We start from the raw sequence: 16,757 nt of genomic DNA on the forward strand, positions 1-16,757 counted from the left end.
TTCTTTACAAAAGCAGTATTTTTGCCAAACATGGCGTCTGTCAATGCAGCCACACAACTCATCCTTTGAATCATCTGTCCAGAGCACATTGTTCCATTAGTTTTAGCCTTTATCCCAGGTGTTGTTTGGCAAATGTCAGTCATGTCTTGATATATGTTTTTGAGGCAGCTGACGAACACTTGAATGAAGCGTGTTAGAAAAGACAAATCAAATAACTATGTATTTAATATGCTATTGGATTTTAATGGGAATCCAGATCATGACACAATAAAAACATTGAAGAACTCATACACCATGCTTCCAAAACAGCTTTCGATCATGGTCTTATTACTGACATCAATGCTATTGCTGATGCATTCAATTGACACTTTATCTAGGTCACATCTCTCTATAATTCTAAATCCATCACAAATGAAATGGGAAAGATGATAATCATGTATTTATACAAGAAACCTCTGTTAATTGTCAAGCATGGAACACCTGTACCATGTCCAAAAAGCATCCTGGGACACCTGGACCATGTCCACAAAGCATCCTGAGATACCTGGAACATGTCCACCAAGCATCCTGAGACACCTGGATCATGTCCACAAAGCATCCTGAGACACCTGGAACATGTCCACCAAGCATCCTGAGACACCTGGATCTTGTCCACAAAGCATCCTGAGACACCTGGAACATGTCCACCAAGCATCCTGAGACACCTGGATCATGTCCACAAAGCATCCTGAGACACCTGGATCATGTCTACCAAGCATCCTGAGACACCTGGATCATGTCCACAAAGCATCCTGGGACACCTGGACCATGTCCACAAAGCATCCTGAGACACCTGGAACATGTCCACCAAGCATCCTGAGACACCTGGATCTTGTCCACAAAGCATCCTGAGACACCTGGAACATGTCCACCAAGCATCCTGAGACACCTGGATCATGTCCACAAAGCATCCTGAGACACCTGGATCATGTCCACAAAGCATCCTGAGACACCTGGATCATGTCTACCAAGCATCCTGAGACACCTGGATCATGTCCACAAAGCATCCTGAGACACCTGGATCATGTCCACAAAGCATCCTGAGACACCTGGACCATGTCCAAAAAGCATCCTGAGACACCTGGATCATGTCTACCAAGCATCCTGAGACACCTGGACCATGTCCAAAAAGCATCCTGAGACACCTGGACCATGTCCAAAAAGCCTCCTGAGAGACCTGGACCATGTCCACAAAGCATCCTGGGACACATGGACCATGTCCACAAAGCATGTTCAAGTGCTGATCTTGTGTTAGATATCTTTTTAAATAATGATATTTGGACAGATTCTAGATCAGCCCTCCCGGGCAGAGGCCTTTTGTTAATTGTATTTCTAAGAGGTAGAACTGGCCTTCCGATTCAGAACAGTCCACTTAAAACTGTAGGTGCCATTATTACCATACTTGCCATATCTGTAATTTTCAATATGACTACCCAGATTGCTGCTACTTTAAAGTACTCTTTCTAAACTGCTGCTAGTGTACAGTGTTATGTATATAATTGCTTACTTTTTCTGCTGTATTTTTGCTGTATATTTTTCTTCTTAATTCTCACTATGTAGTCATAAGCTTTTTACACTCATATTCTACCAAATTACATTGTTATGTATATTATTGCCATACTTGCCATATATATAATATGCAATACGACTACCCAGATTGCTGCTAGTTTACAGTACTCTTTATAAATAGTTGCTAGTGTACAGTGTTATGGGTATTATTGCCTTATTTTTTGTTTGGCTACATTTTTGCTTATATATTTTTTTACTTAATTCTCACTATGTAGTTGTCGTGCGCCATGTCACAAGAATTTCATTGTGCAGGATGACGCTGTGTAGTTCGGTGCATTTGACTTATAAACCTTGAAACTTGAACTAGGACATGGTCAGTCCACTTTAAACAGTAGGACATGGTCAGTCCAGTTTAAACAGTAGGACATGGTCAGTCCACTTTAAACAGTAGGACATGGTCAGTCCACTTTAAACAGTAGGACATGGTCAGTCCACTTTAAACAGTAGGACATGGTCAGTCCACTTTAAACAGTAGGACATGGTCAGTCCACTTTAAACAGTAGGACATGGTCAGTCCACTTAATAGAGTTTAATATGGTCAGTCCACTTTAAACAGTAGGACATGGTCAGTACACTTAAGAGTATGACATGTTCTGTCCACTTAATAGAGTAGGAAATGGTCAGTCCACTTAAAATGGTTGGACATGGTCAGTCCACTTAATTGAGTGGGATATGGTCAGTCAATTTTAAAAACTAGGAGAGGGTCAGTCCATCTTAAAATGTTGGACATGATCAATCCATCTAAAACAGTAGAACATGGTCAGTCAACCTTAAAAGATAAGAATATGGTCAGTCCATTTAAAACAGTAGGATATGGCCTGTCCATTTTAAATACTAGGAGAGGGTCAGTCCACCTTAAACAGTAGGATCAAGTCAATCTACGTTTAACAGTAGGACATTGTCAGTCCACTTTAAACCATAGGATATGGTCAGTCCACTTAGAGTATGACATGGTCAGTTCACTTTAAACAGCAGGACATGGTCAGTCCACTTTAAACAGTAGGATCAAGTCAGTCCACTTAAACAGTAGGAGAGGGTCAATCCACCTTAAACAGTCAGACCAGGTCAGTCAAGAGGGTCATATTGTGGCACTACAGTATGTCGCAGGCTTTTCTCCAGACGGTTATGGCAGCTTTCTGTTTTTCCTCAGGGAAAGCTTCCTGTTTTGCAGCTGCTCAATGCCACACAACAATCACGGGAAGGATCTTGCTCTCTCCGTCTAGACAGGAATCGGTCTAAAACACTCTCTTGTTAGTCCAGACCTTTGGTCTGGGGGTCCATTTGTGGGTCCATCCCAAAGCTTATCTTATGCACTGTCCATGGTATGTGACCTAAACCCAGGGAGCGCTAACAGTTGTCATCTTAGATGTTATCTATGATGTGGAATATTATGCCTGTAGAGGGAGCATTAAGACTGTTTCAAATTTATACGTGTTACCACATCTGTAAACATACAGTGTCTCAAAATTATTTACCCTCTTGGGATTTTTTCACATTTTATTGTGGTGCAACATGAAATCATTGATTTAATTAGCAGGTTTTAGCATTGAGCAACACAAAAAATTCCATATTGTCAAAGTGAAAAACAAGATTGACAAATTGTTTTAAATTAAATACAAATGCAAAGAAAATAATTGATTGCTTAAGTATTCATCCTCTTTGCAATGACACACCTGAATGAGCTGTGGTGCAGCCAGTTGTCTTTAGAAGTCACATAATTAGTAAAATCGAGTCAACCTGTGTGCAATCAAGGTGTTTCACATGTATCCAAGTTAAGCTGGTCCCAGAGTTGGTTAGTAAAATTTCTAAAATAAACTACCCCATGATGACAAATGAACATTCAAAGCAAATCTGGAAAAGGTTTGTCCAAAGTACCAGTCAGAGGTAGGATGTAATTGAATATAGCACATTGAAGTCTATTATTAAGCAATTGATAGAATATGGCACAACTGTGAATCTGCCTAAAACAGACTGTCCTCAAAAACTGAGTATCTTTGCGAGTATGGTAGGGAGGCCACCAAGAGGCCAATGGGAACTCTGAAGGATTCATGGTCTTCCACGGTAATGCTGGGTGGAAAAAACAAAGCTTTTTTGTTTCAATACTAAGAGCTATGTTTGGCTTAAGCCAGTCATCTTGAGATCCCCATCCTTACCGTGACACATGGTGATGGGAGCATCATGTTGTGGGGATAGTTCTCTGCATCAGGGCCTGGAAAGTTTGGGCCTACAGGGCGAAATGGATGCAGCAAAGTACAGAGAAATCCTGAAAGAAAACCTGTGGAAGGCTGCAAGAGACCTGCGATTCAGGAAAAAGTAATTGTAAATCAATCCAACTGAGAAAATATGGAAAGAGTTGAAAATTGTTGTTCACCAAAGCGCCAGTTTTCTGGAGCTTGAGCAGTTTTGCAAAGAATGGGCAAACATTGCTGTGTCCTGATATCCAAAGCTGGGGAATCATTCAAATAGATCCATGGCTGTAATTGCTGCCAAAGGTGACTCTACCAAATATTAACTAAACTATACTTATAAAATATTTACAATAAATATTTGTTATTAATTTAGAACAATTTGTAGATTACATTTTTCACATGGAAATTATGAAAACATCAGCAACAAAACTTTGTAACTAAATCCATTTTGGTTTACTGACAATAACATGGAAAAGTGGGGTGAATGCTTCATGATTGATTACCATCACAAGAATATCAGTCAGACCCCCAATCTGTTTTATTTCAGATGGACAACAACAGTAAGAGTGCAGTTTCATAAACCTAGTGAACACTGTTCATCAGATGAGTCTTTCTGACAATCAGATCCACTGTTCTTTGTGGTGGTTAGCAACTAAAGAATACTAAATTATATACACTATATGGCCAACAGTTTGTGGACAACCATACTAATTATTGAGCTCAGGTGTTTCAGTCAATCCATTACTCACAGGTGCATAGAATCGAGCAGATGGCCATGAAATCTCCATAGACAAATGTTGGCCATACTATGTGTCATACTGAAGAGCTCATTGACTTTAAACGTGGCACTGTCATTGGATGCCACCTTTGCCATGAGTCAGTTTGCAACATTTCTGCACTACTAGATCTTCCCGATTCAAGTGCAAGTGCTATAAGTGGAACCACCTAGAAGCAACAACAGCCCAGCCACGAAGTGGGAGATCATGTAAACTCAGAGAGCAGGATCACCGAGTGCCGTATTAAACTGGAATGCCCTAATATACTGGAACCACCTTAATATACTGGAACCACCATAATATACTGGAACCACCATAATATACTGGAACCACCATAATATACTGGAATGCCCTAATATACTGGAACCACCTTAATAGACTGGAACCACTTTAATATCCTGGACCCACTATAATATGCTGGACCCACCATAATATACTGGAACCACCTTAATATGCTGGAACCACCATAATATGCTGGAACCACCATAATATGCTGGAACCACCATAATATACTGGAACCACCATAACATGCTGGACCCACCATAATATACTAGAACCACCTTAATATACTGGAACCACAATAATATACTGGAACCACCATAATATGCTGGAATGCCCTAATATACTGGAGTGCATTAATATACTGGAACCACCATAATATACTGGAACCACCATAATATACTGCAATGCCCTAATATACTGGAACCACCTTAATATACTGGAACCACCATAATATACTGGAGTGCCCTAATATACTGGAACCACCATAACATGCTGGACCCACCATAATATACTGGAACCACCTTAATATACTGGAACCCCCATAATATGCTGGAACCACCATAATATGCTGGAACCACCATAATATGCTGGAACCACCATAATAAACTGGAATGCCCTAATATACTGGAGTGCATTAATATACTGGAACCACCATAATATACTGGAACCACCTTAATATACTGGAACCACCATAATGTACGGGAACCACCATAATATAGTGGAACCACCATAATATACTGGAGTGCTCTAATATACTGGAACCACCATAATATACTGGAACCACCATAATATACTGGAACCACCGTAATATACTGGAACCACCGTAATATACTGGACCCACCATAATATACTAGAACCACCTTAATATACTGGAACCACAATAATATACTGGAACCACCATAATATGCTGGAATGCCCTAATATACTGGAGTGCATTAATATGCTGGATCCACCATAATATACTGGAACCACCGTAATATACTGGAACCACCATAATATGCTGGAACCACCATAATATACTGGAATGCCCTAATATACTGGAGTGCATTAATATACTGGAACCACCATAATATACTGGAACCACCATAATATACTGCAATGCCCTAATATACTGGAACCACCTTAATATACTGGAACCACCATAATATACTGGAGTGCCCTAATATACTGGAACCACCATAACATGCTGGACCCACCATAATAAACTGGAACCCCCATAATATGCTGGAACCACCATAATATGCTGGAACCACCATAATAAACTGGAATGCCCTAATATACTGGAGTGCATTAATATACTGGAACCACCATAATATACTGGAACCACCTTAATATACTGGAACCACCATAATATAGTGGAACCACCATAATATAGTGGAACCACCATAATATACTGGAGTGCTCTAATATACTGGAACCACCATAATATACTGGAACCACCATAATATACTGGAACCACCATAATATACTGGAACCACCGTAATATACTGGAACCACCGTAATATACTGGAACCACCGTAATATACTGGAACCACCGTAATATACTGGAACTGTCACGCTGTTATGTCAGAAGGTATGGAGACGGAGGCAAATGCAGAAGTCCATAGGGTTTCCCCTTTTTATTAAACAAACGAAGGAATAACGTAAACTGAGTGCCGGGCACTACAAAAAGTCCAATGGTGCAGGAGCACAGGAGCACAGGAGCACAGGAGCACAGGAGCACAGGAGCACAGGAGCACAGGAGCACAGGAGCACAGGAGCACAGGAGCACAGGAGCACAGGAGCACAGGAGCACAGGAGCACAGGAGGTGTACACGACATATACACACACAATGACCAACCAGGACAAGGAGAAAAGGGCTGAACTAAATACACTGAGAAAACGAGGAAAACAGAAACAGGTGGGGGCTAAAACACAGGTGAACTGAATAGACCGTTGAACAGAAACAAGAACAGGAAAGACCATACAAGGACAAGACAAGGAAACACAGAAAACACGAAGCGGAATAGCCCCTTCAGGAAGGGACCATTACACATACAAGGACAAGACAAGGAAACACAGAAGACACGAAGCGGAATAGCCCCTTAAGGAAGGGACCATCACAGGAACCACCATAATATACCAGACCCTACTGCAATGTTTTTTAACCAGGTCAATTGAGAACCAGTTCTATATTTAGATTTTGAGTTGGTGGTGAAATTGGTGGTGGTACTAAATTTGGGTGGGGGTACTGTTTAGATTTAGATGCAGGGACTTTTTTGGCCTGCAATGAAGAAGTTCAGGAAGACAAGCCATGTGTTGATAATCAGCTCCAGACAAGTATGTAAAGATTTGGTGACAGGTGAGGTTATTAACTTCATATGTTTTTTGTTTTTTTTATGTTGAATGAACAAACATTTGGTAATGATGGTTTGGGCTGTGACCCAGAATTTAAGACACAGCTGTAATAGGAGAAGTGAATAAAAAAACACTTCTTAATGTATTCCCATTGTCCTAATTTCTCTTTCCCTTTTTACATCTTCTTGGTGCAGGGTCACAATGGGGGAAAATTATTCTGTCATGCTGCTCGTGGTATACACACATGCACACGCTTGCGCACACACGCACACACACGCTTACGCACACACACGCACACACACACACACACACACACGCGCACACACGCACACATGCACACATGCACACATGCACACACGCACACACGCACACAGTGTATTATTTTCATTGACAGTGGACATGTTCCAAAAACCCAGGGCTATATGGTACTGGGAGGTCAAGCATAACAACAGAGGCCCACTGTCATGTCTCCATGTCTGATGATTGAATTGTTGGAAACATCCTCCGCTTTGGTTTCAGCTGACAGAGGCTATCAAAGTGTGTGTTTGTAGAGTGAGAGTGTGTGTGTGATTCTGTGGCACTGTGTTTGAGACACACTTCTAAGGAAAGGGAAGTGAAAAGGCAGCTGGCCCCTGGGGGCCCAGGTTGATGACAGTTGGCTGTGATGACGATGGTGACAGATTTACGGTCAGAAGGACCTGGGACACCACACACCCCCAGCCTGATGATGATCAGTGGCAGACCAAATATTTAAACACACAAACGCAGTCATATACACAAAAACACACAACACGCAGACTCTGGAGTTGAGAGCAGTGGGACTGTGATGATTGTGACAGATTTACTGTCAGAAGGACCGGGGACACCACATTCACACCAGTGTATTGGTCCAGATTGAGGCCCAGTGAAAAACAGCTAAGCTCCGCTTCTCCTCACGCTACAGAATGTGGACTTTATAAAAACAGCCACTGAAAATGACAGGGAGCTCATCTGAGTGCAAGTGAAAATGTTCAACACAATAACACCTTAGAGGACTATGAATCACTGGACAGAGGAAGTTGGCCCCTATCTAGTCATGTTAGGCTGTTGTGTTCATATTCAGATGAGGTTACTGCTCCACAGACCGCCTGAGGTTACTGCTCCACAGACCGCCTGAGGTTACTGCTCCACAGACCGCCTGAGGTTACTGCTCCACAGACCGCCTGAGGTTACATTCCAAACAGCACCCATTCCCTTATCAGTGCCCCATCGCTACTAAAAGGCACTACTTACAAGTGACGACCTAAATAATAAGTAGGCTGAACTATGTTATTTAGCAGCAGATCTTTGTTTTATCTAGATGAACAGCATTCAGTGCAGACATTTTCAGTTACCTTTGATTTAGCAGAGACATTTCTGAAGAAGGCTCTATTTATATTTTTTAAATGACAATACAGAAGTTATTTCTCATAAATGATCATCTCAGTTGTTGTGATACTACACTGCCTGCAAGTTGCTTAGATAAATAAAATATACACAGAGTCAACAGTGAGTAGATCAGAAACTATGAGGATACCAGGGGGGTGATGGGAACTATGAGGATACCAGGGGGGTGATGGGAACTATGAGGATACCAGGGGGGTGATGGGAACTATGAGGATACCAGAGGGGTGATGGGAACTATGAGGATACCAGAGGGGTGATGGGAACTATGAGGATACCAGAGGGGTGATGGGAACTATGAGGATACCAGAGGGGTGATGGGAACTATGAGGATACCAGAGGGGTGATGGGAACTATGAGGATACCAGAGGGGTGATGGGAACTATGAGGATACCAGAGGGGTGATGGGAACTATGAGGATACCAGAGGGGTGATGGGAACTATGAGGATACCAGAGGGGTGATGGGAACTATGAGGATACCAGAGGGGTGATGGGAACTATGAGGATACCAGAGGGGTGATGGGAACTATGAGGATACCAGAGGGGTGATGGGAACTATGAGGATACCAGAGGGGTGATGGGAACTATGAGGATACCAGAGGGGTGATGGGAACTATGAGGATACCAGAGGGGTGATGGGAACTATGAGGATACCAGGGGGGTGATGGGAACTATGAGGATACCAGAGGGGTGATGGGAACTATGAGGTTGACTGAGGACAGTTCTTAATTTCACCACATCTGGATATGAACCCTTTACAGTTGAACCAAGCCCACCTGTAAATAAGACTTTACCTATAGCTTAGGTACACCAGATTAGTTTTCCCCACTGTTTACAAACATTTTCAAAACTATGTCCCCTTTTTTCTAAACTTACACACAATTCCCAATGCACACAAAAAACCTCACATCTCCTTCAAAATGTAACACTGCATTCAAAATGCCATAAACACATGCCAGAATGAAGCATTTGCAACACTTCTTTCATAAGATACATTTCTTGGATATACCATGTAAATATACCATGGCCACAATACTTCGTCCACATCACAAGGTACGGTTTCTCTTGCCAAACACTGAGGGAAGCATCTCCTAGCATGGTGTATCCAACCTTGGGCAGAGGCAACCTCTATGTCCCCACATGCGTCCTCCATTGCCTGGAGAAGTGACATGCGGGAATAGGGTTGGCGATCATACACTTTCCAGCGCCAGGCTGAGAAGAACTCCGCTATGGGATTTAGAAAAGTGAATATTGGGGTAGGTACAAAACTACAAATTGTGGATGGGTGGCAAACCAGTTTTGGACCAGAACAGCCTGGTAAAAACGAACATTGTCCCATACAACCACAAATCTAGCAGGCTCATGATCTGGATCAGGGACAAGCATTGTGTAAATTGCATCCAGAAAAGTGAGCATATGGCCGGTGTTGTACGGACCCAGTGTGGCATTGTGATGGAGGACCCTGTTTTGAGTGATGGCAGCACATAGTTATATTACCCCCACGCTGTCTAGGGACATTGGTAACTGCCCTCTGTCCCATTACATTTCTTCCACAGTGTCTGGTTTTGGTGAGGTTGAAGCCAACCTCATCCACATAAATAAATTAATGGCGAATTACATGGGCATCCATCTCCAATACTCTTGGTAACAGACAAAAGGATATACAGATGAGTGAATATGGTTTGTCTGAAGTACAGGAAGTAGTGATGCATACACTCTACAAAGTCATGTTGCAGATTCTTGACTCTGTCAGAGTTTCTCTCAAATGGCACCTTGTAAAGTTGTTTCATCGTCACCTGGTGCCACTGGAGGATGCGTTGTGTGGTCATTATGTGGTCATTTTGTGGTCATTGTGTGGTCAACAGGCTTACAGCATTGATGTTGTTAAATATGGTGACTTTATTCAAGATATGCTCTTATCTCTCGAATCCTAATTTAATTGTTGGCCAAAACCAAGCGTCCTCGTCCTCCATGATGTCTTTGCCTTTCCACTCTGTACAGAATTCAAACACAGTATGTGTTCAGCATAGGAACTGTAAACAATTTACAAAACAATGTAGTACAGCATGATAACCAACCTCATTCATTCAGTGCAGTGCAGTAAATGGATGGCTTAGAGTTACAAATGTTTATGCAATACTATGCAGTCATATGTATTTTACAGTACATTACTGTAATGCTAAAATAGTCTTTAGATAGTTGCATACCTGTTCTCATTTCTGAAGGTTTGAATTATGGACGCCACTGTAAATCGACTCAGGTTGGGCTGGACATTCAGTTCGAGCCTCTCTCATGGTCAAACCGTGGTTGATCACATGATCAACAAGCGTTGCCCTAATCTCATCAGAGATGGTTCTCCTTCCTCCTCCTCCAACTCTTCGTCTTTGAGTTTGTCTTCACTGTTGTCCCTTGCCTCTCCCTCCTACTCTTCCTCTCTTTTCACTGTTGGCATCCATTATTCAAAACAGGTAATTTGACATTTGACCTATTTATAGGCTTATACTACAGTAAAGCAGTGATTGGTTAATGATCAGTTAAGCAATTAGTGTTTGCACATGTGAGGAGTGTGTGTGTGACCTGGTGAATAAGTGTAGCATTTTGATTGGTTGAGTTTGGAAAAGGAAAGCAAGTCACTTCCTGTTAGAGTTTTATGTTTTAGGTAGAGAATTGTGTGTAGTGTTTTGAAAAAAGTGTTTTATGCAATTGAAAACTGAGAAATAGCTTATGGTTTTGGAGATTTGGTGTGTTGTTTTGCACTTTGAGTGAGAGGTTTCAAAAATCGTGTAACATATGACAAGATTTTGTGTGTATGCAGTTGGAAAAAACTGTAAAGGCTGGGAAACAACGTTGCGTTCAGAATTCAGTCTGGTTCAACAAGACTATTTTTTATTTCAGCTGGCAGAGAGATTCTGATTCACTGCTGCTGCCAAACCCTGAGGTGGGAGTTTGTGTTTCTGGTAGTCCTCCCATTCCACCCGGTTACCTTTGGTGAACTTCTGACTTTCTCTTTCTGCACTAACTGTTAGTCTGAATAAGAGCATTTGCCAAATGAATACAATATGTGTGTATTTCTGTTTGTGTGTGTTGTCTTTGTTGTGTGTCTGTGTTTGGACTGTGTGTGTTTGGGAAGAGTGTGTTGTGTGTATGTGTGTGTCTGTGTTTGTGTGTTTGGGCTTGGTGTGTATTATGTGTGTTTGGGCAGACTGTGTTGTGTGTATGTATGCTGTGTGTTTATGTGTTGTGCTGTGTGTGTCTTTGTGTGTGGTGGGTTTGTGTTTCTGGGTGTGTGTTTGTGTGTGTTTGGGGTGTGTGTGTTTTGTGTGTGTTTGGGCAGAGTGCGTTGTGTTGATGTGTGCTGTGTGTGTTTGTTGTGTGTGTGTGTATGTGTGTGCTGTGTATGTGTTTGGGCAGAGTGTGTGTGTTTGGGTACAGCAACAAAAGGCCAAAGTCAGTTTTCAATTTTGGTTTAATTTAATGGTAAAGGCAGCATCAAAACACACTAATGAGTTGGTTTAGTGTCTCATACAATCAGCACATGGTAAAAAAAAACTGTTGATAAGGACACCTTTTAAAGGAATGTTTTCTGGAATCAGTTGTATACATTACATCTCTGTCAGTACTGAGTGGCTGGTTGTATACATTACATCTCTGTCAGTACTGAGTGGCAGGTTGTATACAGTACATCTCTGTCAGTACTGAGTGGCTGGTTGTATACATTACATCTCTGTCAGTACTGAGTGGCTGGTTGTATACATTACATCTCTGACAGTACTGAGTCGCTGGTTGTATACATTACATCTCTGTCAGTACTGAGTGGCTGGTTGTATACATTACATCTCTGTCAGTACTGAGTGGCAGGTTGTATACAGTACATCTCTGTCAGTACTGAGTGGCTGGTTGTATACATTACATCTCTGTCAGTACTGAGTGGCTGGTTGTATACATTACATCTCTGACAGTACTGAGTCGCTGGTTGTATACATTACATCTCTGTCAGTACTGAGTCGCTGGTTGTATACATTACATCTCTGTCAGTACTGAGTGGCAGGTTGTATACAGTACATCTCTGTCAGTACTGAGTGGCTGGTTGTATACATTACATCTCTGTCAGTACTGAGTGGCTGGTTGTATACATTACATCTCTGACAGTACTGAGTCGCTGGTTGTATACATTACATCTCTGTCAGTACTGAGTCGCTGGTTGTATACATTACATCTCTGTCAGTACTGAGTCGCTGGTTGTATACATTACATCTCTGTCAGTACTGAGTGGCAGGTTGTATACAGTACATCTCTGTCAGTACTGAGTCGCTGGTTGTATACAGTATATCTCTGTCAGTACTGAGTCGCTGGTTGTATACATTACATCTCTGTCAGTACTGAGTCGCTGGTTGTATACATTACATCTCTGTCAGTACTGAGTGGCTGGTTGTATACATTACATCTCTGACAGTACTGAGTCGCTGGTTGTATACATTACATCTCTGACAGTACTGAGTCGCTGGTTGTATACAGTACATCTCTGACAGTACTGAGTCGCTGGTTGTATACATTACATCTCTGTCAGTACTGAGTCGCTGGTTGTATACATTACATCTCTGTCAGTACTGAGTGGCTGGTTGTATACAGTACATCTCTGTCAGTACTGAGTGGCTGGTTGTGTTCTGAGACTTAATGTTTCAGTCTAAATGGGTATAAAAATCATCAGGCAAAATTATTCCTACTTTTCCAAATGACAGTGGGTTAGGGTCTATTATCCTGCTGTATCTGTCAATCCTCTATGGTGAAATTATCAACTCGCTCAATAAACAGCCAAAATCAGTTACACAACTGATGTGCATAAATAAATGGTATAAATACTCCAGAAGTGATCTCATGCTGTGCTAGACAGAATTTGAAACCCCATCATTGTGTGTAAAAGCTTTTGCGAGGCAGGAATAACACCATGAACAGAACTGAAAACAGAAGTAGAGTCTAACTCTACCAGGGCTCCTAGTGCCGGGCAAGCCATTACACAGCACTTGTGTAGTGATGACAGAGTGATGCTTTAAGACATCATGCTGTGCCTCACAACATATCAGGGTTTCAATACTTAAAAGTCAAAGATTTGTCTCTTTCAAATGGGAGGCTGCACCAGGGGCCCTTTAAATACGAGGCTGCACCAAGGGCCCTTTAAATGGGAGGAAGCACTAGCGGCTCTTTAAATGACAGCCAGCACCAGGGGCCCTTTAAATGAGGAGGCAACACTAGGGGCCTTTTAAATGGGGAGGCAGCACCAGGGGCCCCTTAAATGGGAGGCAGCACCAGGGGACCTAAAAATGGGAGGCAGCATTAGTGGCTCTTTAAATGACAGCCAGCACTAGGGCACCTTTAAATGGGGAGGCAGCACCAGGGGCCCCTTAAATGGGAGGCAGCACCAGGGGACCTTTAAATGGGAGGCAGCACCAGGGGACCTGTAAATGGGAGGCAGCACCAGGGGACCTTACAATGGGAGGCAGCAACAGGGGATCTTTAACCGTTTGACGCGTACGGTCACACCAGTGTGATCAGGCTAGAGTGGTCCCTGAAGCGTACGATCACACTGGTGTGATTAGAACGTCTTGTTTAGAACGCACCATTAGCATGCCTAGCTACAAGTAACGTAACAATGGCTGGTAAAACCGCGCTATTATTAACTCACATTTAGCTCAAACAGTGTTTATAACTTTATTTCCTGATTGTAATTGTTTCAAGACCATACTATGATATGAACCAGGTAGAAAGCATTCAAACCGGGACAAGAAGTGTTACTTACGTACCAACAGACAGCCAACACTAATACACAAAAATGAATTATATTAGCGACTACTACCGATCAAAACCATTGCAAAAACTTTCTAGAAGTTACCCTACTCGTTGTATGCATTTTATATAGTTTATTCATTTTCACTGCACTGAATTACTGGTCACGATTTGTTAGCTAGCGGGTAGCTGACGTTTTCTAGCTAGCTACAGTTATAAATCAACCAACTTTTGCAGCTCTTAGAATTCGAGTCAACAAGAGAAGCTTGCAATGCAATGCATGTAGTGTTCCTTACCTAGCAAGGTGACTGTTCAAATGCTGGTGTGAGTTCTGAAGTCACGCGCAAAAAAACTCACGCTGGGGGGTCGGTAAGGAATATGTGAAACTCATGCGTGAAAAGGTTAAATGGGAGGCAGCACCAGGAGCCCTTTAAATAGGAGGCAGCACCAGGGGACCTTTAAATGGGAGGCAGCACCAGGGGTCCTTTAAATGGGGCCACCAGTGTTTTAAAGATCTCAGTTTCCACAGACTAGATGGAGAAGTGTACACCGGCTGACAGGCATTTGAAAAGTGTTCCAGTTGTTGCATGGAGAAGCAGTGAAGGTGGTGAAGGTGTGAAGGTGTTACAGAAGGACAGCAAGACTGTACTCAGGCTTTTATAGCATCCATATTGCTGAGCTGTTGAGTTGGAACAGGGCCTGATGAAATGTCTATCCTCTGGGAGTCTTCCTGGTTTATCTGAAGAAACGTCTATCCTCTGGGAGTCTTCCTGGTTTATCTGAAGAAACATCTATCCTCTGGGAGTCTTACTGGTTTATCTGAAGAAACGTCTATCCTCTGGGAGTCTTCCTGGTTTATCTGAAGAAACGTCTATCCTCTGGGAGTCTTCCTGGTTTATCTGAAGAAACGTCTATCCTCTGGGAGTCTTCCTGGTTTATCTGAAGAAACGTCTATCCTCTGGGAGTCTTCCTGGTTTATCTGAAGAAACGTCTATCCTCTGGGAGTCTTCCTGGTTTATCTGAAGAAACGTCTATCCTCTGGGAGTCTTCCTGGTTTATCTGAAGAAACGTCTATCCTCTGGGAGTCTTCCTGGTTTATCTGAAGAAACGTCTATCCTCTGGGAGTCTTCCTGGTTTATCTAGAGAACTACATCACTGACTCAGGGATTTTAAGCTACCTCTTCTGACAGGGTTGATGTGACCCAAACGGCATCAGTTTGCAGATCTGACATTCAGAAACACTAATATCCCCTCACTGCTAAATGTTCCCAGTTTATTGACATTCAGAAGGACTAATATCCCCTCACTGCTAAATGTTCCCAGTTTATTGACATTCAGAAGGACTAATATCCCCTCACTGCTAAATGTTCCCAGTTTATTGACATTCAGAAGGACTAATATCCCCTCACTGCTAAATGTTCCCAGTTTATTGACATTCAGAAGGACTAATATCCCCTCACTGCTAAATGTTTCCAGTTTATTGAATGCAACATTCTGACACCCTAAAGGGCAGGCAAAGCTAATGCTCCCGCCTGCACCTGCAGGTAACTGGATATCCCACCACCACACAGACACACTGTCCTCCATAATGCTCCATACTTCACTATTTAGGGATACAGCTCTATGGGTGCTATTTGTAAGTAGTGCAATAACTAGGGAATAGGCTGCTATTTGGAATTCTGTTGTTAAACAATCTGACCTTGCTATGCTCCTTTAAAGCTGTCACTGCAGCTGTCTTCTCAGACCAAATCTAAATGTAGTGCAAATGCCACAGTAGAATGGCTCCACAGGCTGGTTTACTGTAACAAAGAACATTGAATCATTCAGTAGAGCTTGATAAAAGAAATCATAGTTTTACATTGACACTTGATATAGGAAATCATAGTTTTACATTGACACTTGATATAGGAAATCATGGTTTTACATTGATACTTGATGTGGGAAATCATAGTTTTACATTGATTTATATTTTTTAAAATCAATCAAATGGCTCCCTTACATCATCAGTGCTTATAACCTGAGCCCTTGTGTATAAAGTAGATCAGTGCTTAGGGTGGGATTTAGTCCTCATCCAGGTTCAGGGCCCCTCCTGGATCATACTTGGGTTAATGTTTAACGTTAATGATGGCATTTCTCCGAATTATAAACGCTGTGTGGTTTCCTGTGACTTGTTTGTCAACCTCTTCCTCTTTATTTCTCTGCAGAAACCAGTGGTTCACTTATCAGTATCCACCTTCCTCTACGATCTGCCTGGTCCTCAACACTCTGCTGTCTGCCTGCTGAGTCATCGCAGGCACCTGTGGTCATACACGTCAATGCATGCACACACACACACACACACACACACACACACAAAGCTG

The 16,757-nt window shown here is 42.2% G+C and overlaps 1 long non-coding RNA gene across 1 annotated transcript; it reads right to left on the bottom strand.

Moving 5' to 3' along the window:
- Positions 1–10,495: 10,495 nt before the first annotated feature.
- On the bottom strand, positions 10,496–11,065 carry LOC109616866. Its single transcript, XR_002198149.2, has 2 exons — positions 10,824–11,065; positions 10,496–10,609 (listed from the first exon to the last, which is right to left on the bottom strand). It is a non-coding gene; the product is annotated as an uncharacterized LOC109616866 (long non-coding RNA).
- Between the last annotated feature and the right edge of the window lie 5,692 nt (positions 11,066–16,757).

This window comes from Esox lucius, chromosome 18, assembly GCF_011004845.1.
Source record: "Esox lucius isolate fEsoLuc1 chromosome 18, fEsoLuc1.pri, whole genome shotgun sequence".
NCBI classification, from domain to species: Eukaryota; Metazoa; Chordata; class Actinopteri; order Esociformes; family Esocidae; genus Esox; species Esox lucius.